Source organism: Salvelinus alpinus, chromosome 19, assembly GCF_045679555.1.
Source record: "Salvelinus alpinus chromosome 19, SLU_Salpinus.1, whole genome shotgun sequence".
NCBI lineage: Eukaryota > Metazoa > Chordata > Actinopteri > Salmoniformes > Salmonidae > Salvelinus > Salvelinus alpinus.
Window position 1 is genome coordinate 44,364,347 of NC_092104.1, and position 10,278 is coordinate 44,374,624.

General features: G+C 44.3%; 1 pseudogene; it reads left to right on the plus strand.

Moving 5' to 3' along the window:
- The first annotated feature begins 373 nt into the window (after positions 1 to 373).
- On the plus strand, positions 374 to 9,897 carry LOC139545879 (solute carrier family 28 member 3-like; annotated as a pseudogene).
- The last annotated feature ends 381 nt before the right edge of the window (positions 9,898 to 10,278 follow it).

The window sequence follows — 10,278 nt, forward strand, 5'->3', positions numbered from 1 at the left end:
GTTCTTATGTTTGCAATAGCCTACTGTTACATAGCTTTTTTGTTGTTCAACATGTCGATCGTGTCTATTGTACAACATGTCAAAGTTTGTAGACAACACCAGGCAAAGACGTCTGATCATCCCCGTGAGGAGAGGAAGAAGGGGAAAGCGGCAGCAGAGTGAGCAGTAGCTATGTAAAAAATATTGCACATGCGCAGGTCCTCTCGTACCTTTAGTTATCGGGAAGAAAGTTCCAGGAAAATTCGAATCCACTCCGTATAAAAAAAATGGTAAAAAAGATCTGTGGAAACGTTCTGTTTTGCATCTAGGTAAAATAAATCTGTCTGTCATAACACTGCGATTCTACAAGCAGATACTGTGAAGGGGGTGGATAATGTTGGCCTCTATGCTCCTGAGCTTCTCGAGGATCCTCGATTGTCCAGGTGGGTGCCGATTGGTAGATCCAGCCTTCTCATGATTTTGTTCAACCTGTTGGCATCATCCCTAGTGATGTTACCCACCCCTCCAGCAGATCAAACTGTAGAACAGAACACTAGCCACAACACTATCAAAAACACATTTTGAACGTTTTTGGGCAGACATCAAAGGATCTGAGCTTCCTTAAAAAGAAAAACCTTTTTCTGAGCCTTTTTAAAAACCATGGTGGTATTCTCTCTCCACTGCAACTTGACATCTATTACCATCCCCAGGTGACCCCATTATTGATCACAGGTGATGTGCTTTCGTTCTTCCTCCTGAAGTCTACCACCAGCTTTTTAGTTTTAGACCCATTCAGCACCAGGTGGTTTTAGCTGCACCATGACACAAAGGAGGATATTTCCTGCCTCTATAGGGAGTCACCATCCTTCCGTGAAGCAGCCTACAATTGTATAATAACAATGGGTGCATTGCAATTGCAATGAACAGGCAGAACATAACGCGCGCCTTCCGGGTTACCGCCGGACTTCTTAACATGCTACTAACGGGAGCTCCGAGCGAAAAAACTGTGTTTACAACAAAAAGAAAAGCGGAATAAACTGATCAGACCAGCCGATCTGACGTTATTATGGTGTCAAGCCAGCTTGGTAGGCTACTAGACAGTGGAAAATGTCATTGTCTGCGTTCACTAGGCCTACACCAGGCTGTATCACATCCGGCCGTGATTGGGAGTCCCATGGGGCGGCGCACAATTGGCCCAGCGTCGTCCGGGTTTGGCCGGGGTAGGACGTCATTGTAAATAAGAATTTGTTCTTAACTGACTTGCCTAGTTAAATAAAGGTTATATACTGTATATATATATATATATAATGAGGTAACATCCTATAAGGAACAACGAAATTGAAATAGGACAAATCTAAATGAAAGAATAGCACATATTACAACTGAAATAAATTGTCTGTGACTAAATTGACTGGAAATGTTGCCTGTGTAAATTACGATGATTTAGTTAACATGTTTAATGGCAGCCAAATGATGCCTATCGAGGCTACTCTTCTGTGAAATTAAAGTAATTGAAGACCAACTTTTCATTAATTACCACATTGTAAAGCAAATGTTAGCTGACACAGGCTAACTGAGTGACTGACATATCAAGAGAGTGGCAGGTAGCCTAGTTGTTAAGAGCGTTGGGTCAGTAACCGAAAGATAGCTGGTTTGAATCCCCGAGCCAACAAGATCAAAATCTGTTGATGTGCCCTTGAGCAAGGCACTTAACCCTAGTTGCTCCGGATAAGAGTGTCTGTTAAAAGGTCAAGGAAAACTCCTGATGCACTACCAAATTTTGAAATTGCATGTTGTGTATTCTACTATACTTAGAGTATGTTAATACCCCGAATGATAAAAAGTACTACTCAATAGGGAATTAGGTGCAATTTCGGACACAGCCTGTATGTGTTTCAGGTTACTTTGCCGTGGTGATCGCGGCATGTGTGCTGAACTTGCAGCGTGCTTTGGCCCTGTTGGTGGTGACCCCGCTGGCTGTCTTCTTTCTTCTGTGGGACTGGCTGATGGGCCGCTACAGACACCGCCTCTGGGACGCCCTGCAACCCACCAGGAACACCCTCAACACACACTGCCTCTGGGTCAAATGGTGGGAGAACTGCATTTTCTCTCCTTCTCACTCTCTCTCTTTTCCGTATAATATGAAAATTTTCCTGGATGTGTGGTCCTTTTGGTAATCGTTGTTGTTCCTCTGCTCTCTCACCTCTGGTTGGTCTGTCTGTCTGTGCAGGGTGGTGTGTGTGCTGCTGTTGGTGGCAGTGGTGTGCTGGCTGGTGTTTGACACGGCCAAATAGGGATTGCGGCAGCTAGTCTCTTTCTCCGGACACTTCTGCTTCGTAATGCTCATGCTGGTGTTCTCGAGGAACCCATTCAGGGTATGGCAAACCAACAAACACAAACACCCCTCATGTGTCAACTCTGTATGCTTCCAAAGACCACTCACTGTAGTTCTGAGTGACCTGGTGGGTGTATGTTTATGTGTGTGCTTCCCTGCAGGCCTGTACGTGTGCGTGTGCGTGTGTGTGTGTGTGTGTGTGTGTGTGTGTGTGTGTGTGTGTGTGTGTGTGTGTGTGTGTGTGTGTGTGTGTGTGTGTGTGTGTGTGTGTGTGTGTGTGTGTGTGTGTGTGTGTGTGTGTGTGTGTGTGTGTGTGTGTGTTACAGGTGTCATGGCGAACTTTACTGTGGGGTAAAGTTCTTGTTTGGACTCATCATCCTCAGAACCAAAGCAGGATTCACTGCTGTAGACTGGCTGGGCCATCAAGTGGAGGTATAATATACATCTACTGTGTACTATCCAGGGAAAGTCAAGCATAGGTCAAAATGTACATCAATTGGATCATTGATATTACAAATATTAGCCAGCACAAAGGCCCTCGTTTTCATTTGGACCACATTGTTAATGTCACTCTCATCAGCATAATCACATTACCCTGTCCCCTGTCCCCTGTCCCCTGTCCCCTGTCCCCTGTCCCAGCACCCTTAGCAGCTATACAGTAGAGTAGACCTGTTAGGGAAGTGACCTGATTAGTTCAGTCTGCGTTGAAACATCTCTCTCCCAGGTGTTTCTGTCCTACACTCTGGGTTTGTGTTTGGCGACAAATGCACAGACCACTTCTTTGCATTCCAGGTACAGGATCATATGAGTATGTCTGTATACGTGAGAGACTGTGAGAAAATGACACGAAGAGAAAAGAAAAGACAGAAACCCAACACTGTCGTTATTTTTTGTCTGTGCTTTCAGGTTCTGCCTATTGTAGTGTTCTTCACCACTGTCATCTCTATACTCTACCACCTTGGCTTCATGCAGTGGCTCATCCTCACGGTACTCATCACATCACATACGTTAAAATCTTGTTCAATCATCATACAAGTGACTAAATTAGACAATGATGATCCAGCCTCCACATAGTACTGTATCAAGGTTGTAATTTACCGGGGGAAATGTTCCCCCCGATATCTGCTCATGTGACCAGCATTATTGTTTTTTATGTTGCATACCTTAATATCATTTTGGCACAGAAACGTTCGCACCATTGTGTATGTTTGTCTGTGCATACCTCCAGGTGGGCTTCATAATGCAGATTACTATGGGAACTTCTCCCACAGAGTCAATGGTCGCCGCTGGCAACTTATTTGTGGGACAGGTGAGAATAGTATGAGTGACAGATGTGCTAGGCAGCAAAAGAGAAATCTATGACAGCCAAGCAAAGGAGTTTTACCCCCCCCCCCTCTCTCTCTCTCTCTCTCTCTCTCACTCTCACTCTCACTCTCTCTCACTCTCTCACTCACAGACAGAATCTCCACTCTTGATTCGTCCGTACATCTCCCGGCTGACCTTGTCAGAGATCCATGCCGTGATGACAGGAGGGTTCTCCACCATCGCTGGCCGTGTACTGGGAGCCTTCATCTCTTTTGGGGTGAGGAGGAGGAGTGGAAGAGGGGCGGGAGGAGGGGAGGAAAGAGAAGAAGAGGAGGGAGGAGGGGAGGCAGGAGGAGAGGGAAGAGGCGAGAGAAGAGGAGGAAAGTCAATAAACAATTTCAAACCTTTGTTTTCTACCAAAGACAACTGAAATCTTACTCAATTGACCTTGTGCTTATCCATTCTGTGTTTCTCTTAAATGTAACTAAATGTAATCTATGTAATCCCCAGAAGTAAATATTTATCATGAGAGGGCCATAAACAATAATTAGTAAGGCTGCATAATTCAAGAAAGGTTAAAATCTCACCTTTCTGGTGTAGTCAAACAAGCTCAAGTACACAGTACAAATATGAAATAAAATTAGAAATTGACTATTTAACAGAACTGTATGAATAAGGCTTGAAATTACTTCTATTTTTTTAAATGTAGAATAATCCATTTATATAACGATTAACTAAGATTTCACCTTCCTTATAGCTGTGAAATACAGTGCCATCGGAAAGTATTCCTTACCACTTGACTTTTTTGACATTTTGTTACGTTACAGCCTTAATCGAAAATGGATACAATAAAATCCTCAGCAATCTACATATTATACCCAATAATGACAAAGCAAAAACAGGTTTTTAGACATTTTAGCAAATAAATAAAAAACAGAAATAACTTATTTACCTAAGTATTCAGACCCTTTGCTATGTGACTCGAAATTGAGCTTGAGTTTCCATTGATCAAAATTAGTTTCCATTGATCATCCTTCAGATGTTTATACAATTTGATTGGAGTCCACCTGTGGTAAAATCAATTGATTGGACATGATTTGGAAAGGCACACACCTGTCTATATAAGGTCCCACAGTTGTCAGAGCAAAAACCAAGCCATGAGGTTGAAGGAATTGTCCGTAGAGCTCCGAGACAGGATTGTGTCGAGGCACAGATCTGGGGATGGGTAACCAAATATTTCTGCAGCATTGAAGGTCCCCAAGAACACAGTGGCCTCCATCATTCTTAAATGGAAGACGTTTGGAACCACCAAGACTCTTCCTAGAGATGGCAGCCTGGCCAAACTGAGCAATTGGGGAAGAAGGGCCCTGGTCAGGGAGGTGACCAAGAACCCGATGGTCACTCCACCAATCAGGACTTTATGGTAGAGTGGCCAGACGGAAGCCACTCCTCAGTAAAAGGTACATGACAGCCCGCTTGGAGTTTGCCAAAAGGCACCTAAAGGACTCTCAGACCATGAGAAACAAGATTCTGTTCCCACACCACAAAAACTCTCCTGGTTTGCCAACAGCCACAGAGAGGACAAAACGTGATCCCCCAGGCGTTCTCCTCTGCAGGGAACCAGAGGGTTGAGTTCCTCACACAATGTCTGAAAAACAAAGAAATATTGGATTCTGTCATCTTACAGTTTTCCCCTTCACCACTGTTACACAGAGGCAATTAGCAACGATACAGTTGTGTATTGTTCATTATAGGCTTACTGTTCACAATGTAGACTACATTGTGCTTTTACATCATACTTTCACATTTTTACATTTGGATTATTTGCCCTTTGTGGTAACTGTTGCTAGATAAGGGGCCTTATGAATAATATAAACTCAGCAGAAAAAGAAACGTCCTCTCTGTCAACTGCGTTTATTTTCAGCAAACTTAACATGTGGAAATATTTGTATGAACATAACAAGATTCAACAACTGAGACATAAACTGAACAAGTTCCACAGACATGTGACTAACAGAAATGGAATAATGTGTCCGTGAACAAAGGGGGGGTCAAAATCAAAAGTAACAGTCAGTATCTGGTGTGGCCACCAGCTGCATTAAGTACTGCAGTGCATCTCTTCCTCAAGGACTGCACCAAATTTGCCAGTTCTTGCTGTGAGATGTTACCCCACTCTTCCACCAAGGCACCTGCAAGTTCCCGGACATTTCTGGGGGGAATGGCCCTAGCCCTCACCCTCCGATCAATGGGATTGAGATCCGGGCTCTTCGCTGGCCATGGCAGAACACTGACATTCCTGTCTTGCAGGAAATCATGCACAGAACGAGCAGTATGGCTGGTGGCATTGTCATGCTGCAGGGTCATGTCAGGATGAGCCTGCAGGAAGGGTACCACCTGAGGGAGGAGAATGTCTTCCCTGTAACGCACAGCGTTGAGATTGCCTGCAATGACAACAAGCTCAGTCCGATGATGCTGTGACACACCGCCCCAGACCATGACGCACCCTCCACCTCCAAATCGATCCCGCTCCAGAATACAGGCCTCGGTGTAACGCTCATTCCTTTGACGATAAATGGAAATCCGACCATCACCCCGGGTGAGACAAAACCGCAACTCGTCAGTGAAGAGCACTTTTTGCCAGTCCTGTCTGGTCCAGCGACGGTGGGTTTGTGCCAATAGGCAACGTTGTTTCCGGTGATGTCTGGTGAGGACCTGCCTTACAACAGGCCTACAAGCCCTCAGTCCAGCCTCTCTCAGCCTATGGCGGACAGTCTGAGCACTGATGGAGTGATTGTGCGTTCCTGGTGTAACTCGGGCAGTTGTTGTTGCCATCCTGTACCTGTCCCACAGGTGTGATGTTCAGATGTACCAATCCTGTGCAGGTGTTGTTACACGTGGTCTGCCACTTCGAGGACAATCAGCTGTCCGTCCTGTCTCCCTGTAGCGCTGTCTTAGGCATCTCACAGTACCGACATTGCAATTTATTGCCCTGGCCACATCTGCAGTCCTCATGCCTCCTTGCAGCATGACTAAGGCACATCCACGCAGATGAGCCGGGACCCTGGGCATCTTTCCTTTGGTGTTTTTCAGAGTCCGTAGAAAGGCCTCTTTAGTGTCCTAAGTTTTCATAACTGTGACCTTAATTATCTACCGTCTGTGAGCTGTCAGTGTCTTAACAACCGTTCCACAGGTGCATGTTCATTAATTGTTTATGGTACTGAGTAAAGGGTCTGAATACATATGTACATTTTATAAATATATTTGCAGAAATTTCAAAAACTGTTTTTTCTTTGTCATTATGGGGTATTGTGTGTAGATTGATGAGGAGAAAAAACAATTCAATCAATTTTAGAATAAGGCTGTAACGTAACAAAATGTGGAAAAAGGCAAGGGTTCTGAATACTTTCCGAATGCACTGTCTGCAAATAGGTCCCGTGATTGTGTTTTACACCTCCAGCAGAATAGTTACATTTGTGTGCATGATATTCAGTTTCACTGGCATATAGTATGTTCCATGGATGGTCTTAAACTGCAGTCATTTATGTCTGGGATTATATAAACATGACTGGGCATTTTAACATATCTGTATCCATTCATCATCATCAATAGCGTCTCCCAGGTCTTCCTCACATTTTTGTTTTACTTGTTGTGTGTCATCAGGAAAAGCCTCTATCAACCCTTGATACCGTTTGGAAATCAACTTTAGAGGTTTGTCAGACTGCCTTATTAAAATAGTTTGAAGCTTCTTGCTTGTCCAGTGTTTGCTGCACAGAGAAAATAAAGTGTTGTATCTGCAAAAATTCACCTCAGCTCCATCACAGACTGGTCTTCCCTGGCTGCCTGACTCTGATAAGACCCCTGTCACCATCTGATCCTGCTCAGATGAGGCATGACAAAGAATTACATTGGTGTACATTTATACATACATTAATAGAATCAATGGTTCAGCAATCTAAATAATCGTTTATCCCAGACTGTAGTCTACCCATCAACTCAAGATGGAACTTTGTATCCATTCACTGATTATAATATACTGCAAAATGTACCTGAGCTCTGTAGAGTGGTCTTCCCTGGCTGTCTGACCCTGCAGGGACACCTGTCAACATCTCATCCTGCTAAGACATGTGCACCATGACAGACGCCTGTAGAGCTGTTTATACTGTGTCTGTGTAAAAAGTAGGGAATTAGCTAGGGAAACTGACAGACCAATAACGTTACATTGCTATACAGACTAATAAAAACTCACATTGAGCTGAAAAAACATCAGTCTTCAGTCATTTGGCTGCTGATTTCATTGTTTAGCTAACTTTTGACTAGCTCTGCTAACTAATGGTACAATGATACATAATCAAATTTACTTCTGTTGAAACAGGACAAAACAAAGGCTACAAAACATTTCCATACACACAACAGCTGTTAGATACTGCTACCTGACAAATACCAAGAGGCTAGCTGGAGCTGAACTGGCTGTGGTAGCTACTAGCTAGCTAACTAGCTGCTAGTAGTTAATTCACATCAGTCGAGATGGCATGAAACATTAACTAACGTAGTATGTCAGTTACAGTACGAGCTGCACTTTTCTGTCAAACAGCAGTTACCTTGCCAGCTAGATTGATCAACTAAAGAGTAGCCAGTTTCTGCTCTGCTTGCTTTACAAATCAGAGAAAAAGCGCAACACGGACAGCAGCTGCGTCTGTTCATCTCTCCTGTGCTATACACCAGCCATTCATATAACATGTCTACATGCTCTGTGGTGTCTGTGCGGTCCTAAATCCAGCCATCTGAAGGCGGAAAACAGCCTACTTGACTGCTCTTAGGCGTCTACATGGTCCTAAAGCACATCGGAGTCACGTTTTGTATCAGTGAAAGTTGCTCCCCTGGATAGCTAGCTACATCATTTGGGATGAACTTTATTTAGGCTACTTTAATCAAAACACAGAGGCTGTTTAGACATGCAAATGACCTGAAAGGTTCCTCGGCTCATCCGAAAATTTTACAGAAAGGGGATGACTTCCTGCACATAACACTCGACTCTGTCAATCAGCTGCTCACTTTTCGTTGTCGATACACCCACTATAATCTGTAGCCGCTCTGTGACATCGGGACGAGATCAGGATCTAAAAAATCATCCAAAATTGTGGAAGCTGCTACAAGGTCAATTCATCATGTAATCAGCAAGTATAGCTAAAACTAACGGAATGGAATGTTCGTGTTTGAGAAAAAAAAGGAGGCCCACGAGGTGCAAAAGGGCATGTGCTGTGTAGTATGTGTCCATGTACTATCAACCTTGCTAAACCACTGTGTGTGTGTGTGTGTGTGTGTGTGTGTGTGTGTGTGTGTGTGTGTGTGTGTGTGTGTGTGTGTGTGTGTGTGTGTGTGTGTGTGTGTGTGTTGTCCCAGTGTGGTAGTTGTTAGCCCTTCTAACATTTACATTTACATTACATTTAAGTCATTTAGCAGACGCTCTTATCCAGAGCGACTTACAAATTGGTGCATTCACCTTATGATATCCAGTGGAACAACCACTTTACAATAGTGCATCTAACTCTTTTAAGGGGGGGGGGGTTAGAAGGATTACTTTATCCTATCCTAGGTATTCCTTAAAGAGGTGGGGTTTCAGGTGTCTCCGGAAGGTGGTGATTGACTCCGCTGACCTGGCGTCGTGAGGGAGTTTGTTCCACCATTGGGGTGCCAGAGCAGCGAACAGTTTTGACTGGGCTGAGCGGGAACTGTACTTCCTCAGAGGTAGGGAGGCGAGCAGGCCAGAGGTGGATGAACGCAGTGCCCTTGTTTGGGTGTAGGGCCTGATCAGAGCCTGAAGGTACGGAGGTGCCGTTCCCCTCACAGCTCCGTAGGCAAGCACCATGGTCTTGTAGCGGATGCGAGCTTCAACTGGAAGCCAGTGGAGAGAGCGGAGGAGCGGGGTGACGTGAGAGAACTTGGGAAAGTTGAACACCAGACGGGCTGCGGCGTTCTGGATGAGTTGTAGGGGTTTAATGGCACAGGCAGGGAGCCCAGCCAACAGCGAGTTGCAGTAATCCAGACGGGAGATGACAAGTGCCTGGATTAACATGACTCTGGAAGGAGGATTCAGTATGGCTTCTCTCAATGGCTGTTGCGCCATCCTGTCCTCGCCACACTTCAACTGCAGCCTGGTCTACCCCCGAGAGGCAGGAGGAGGACAGAGAGAAGAGGATGGAAAGAGGAGCATGGAGAATGGAAGCACCCTGACCTCTTTCTTGTCACAAGTCAAGTGTAAACATTCTGATATAGTTTAAGTTGTCCATTTTGAGGAGGTTTGTGATGAAATTACATGACATTTAAAATGACATTTGTTCTAAATGTAAAGATATTGAAGATATTTTAGAGCATTGAAAGTGTGTTTCATATTTCATATTGATGTCATTAGAGTGCTGCTATTTTTAGATTCATTCTTTGTAATACTATTTTATTTTATTCATTAGTTCCTGAGATCTACATAGCTTGTGACCACATGGTGGCACTACAGCAATCTCTTTTGGTATACATGTGCATGTTTTTGGACCAAGTCAGCTGACCAGGTGTCTTTCTGTCTGTCTGATTCTCCAGAAATTCTCCAGAAAACGATTCGTTTCCCCTCCCATAGCCGTGTAGTGTAGTGGAAGGACAGGCCACAATGA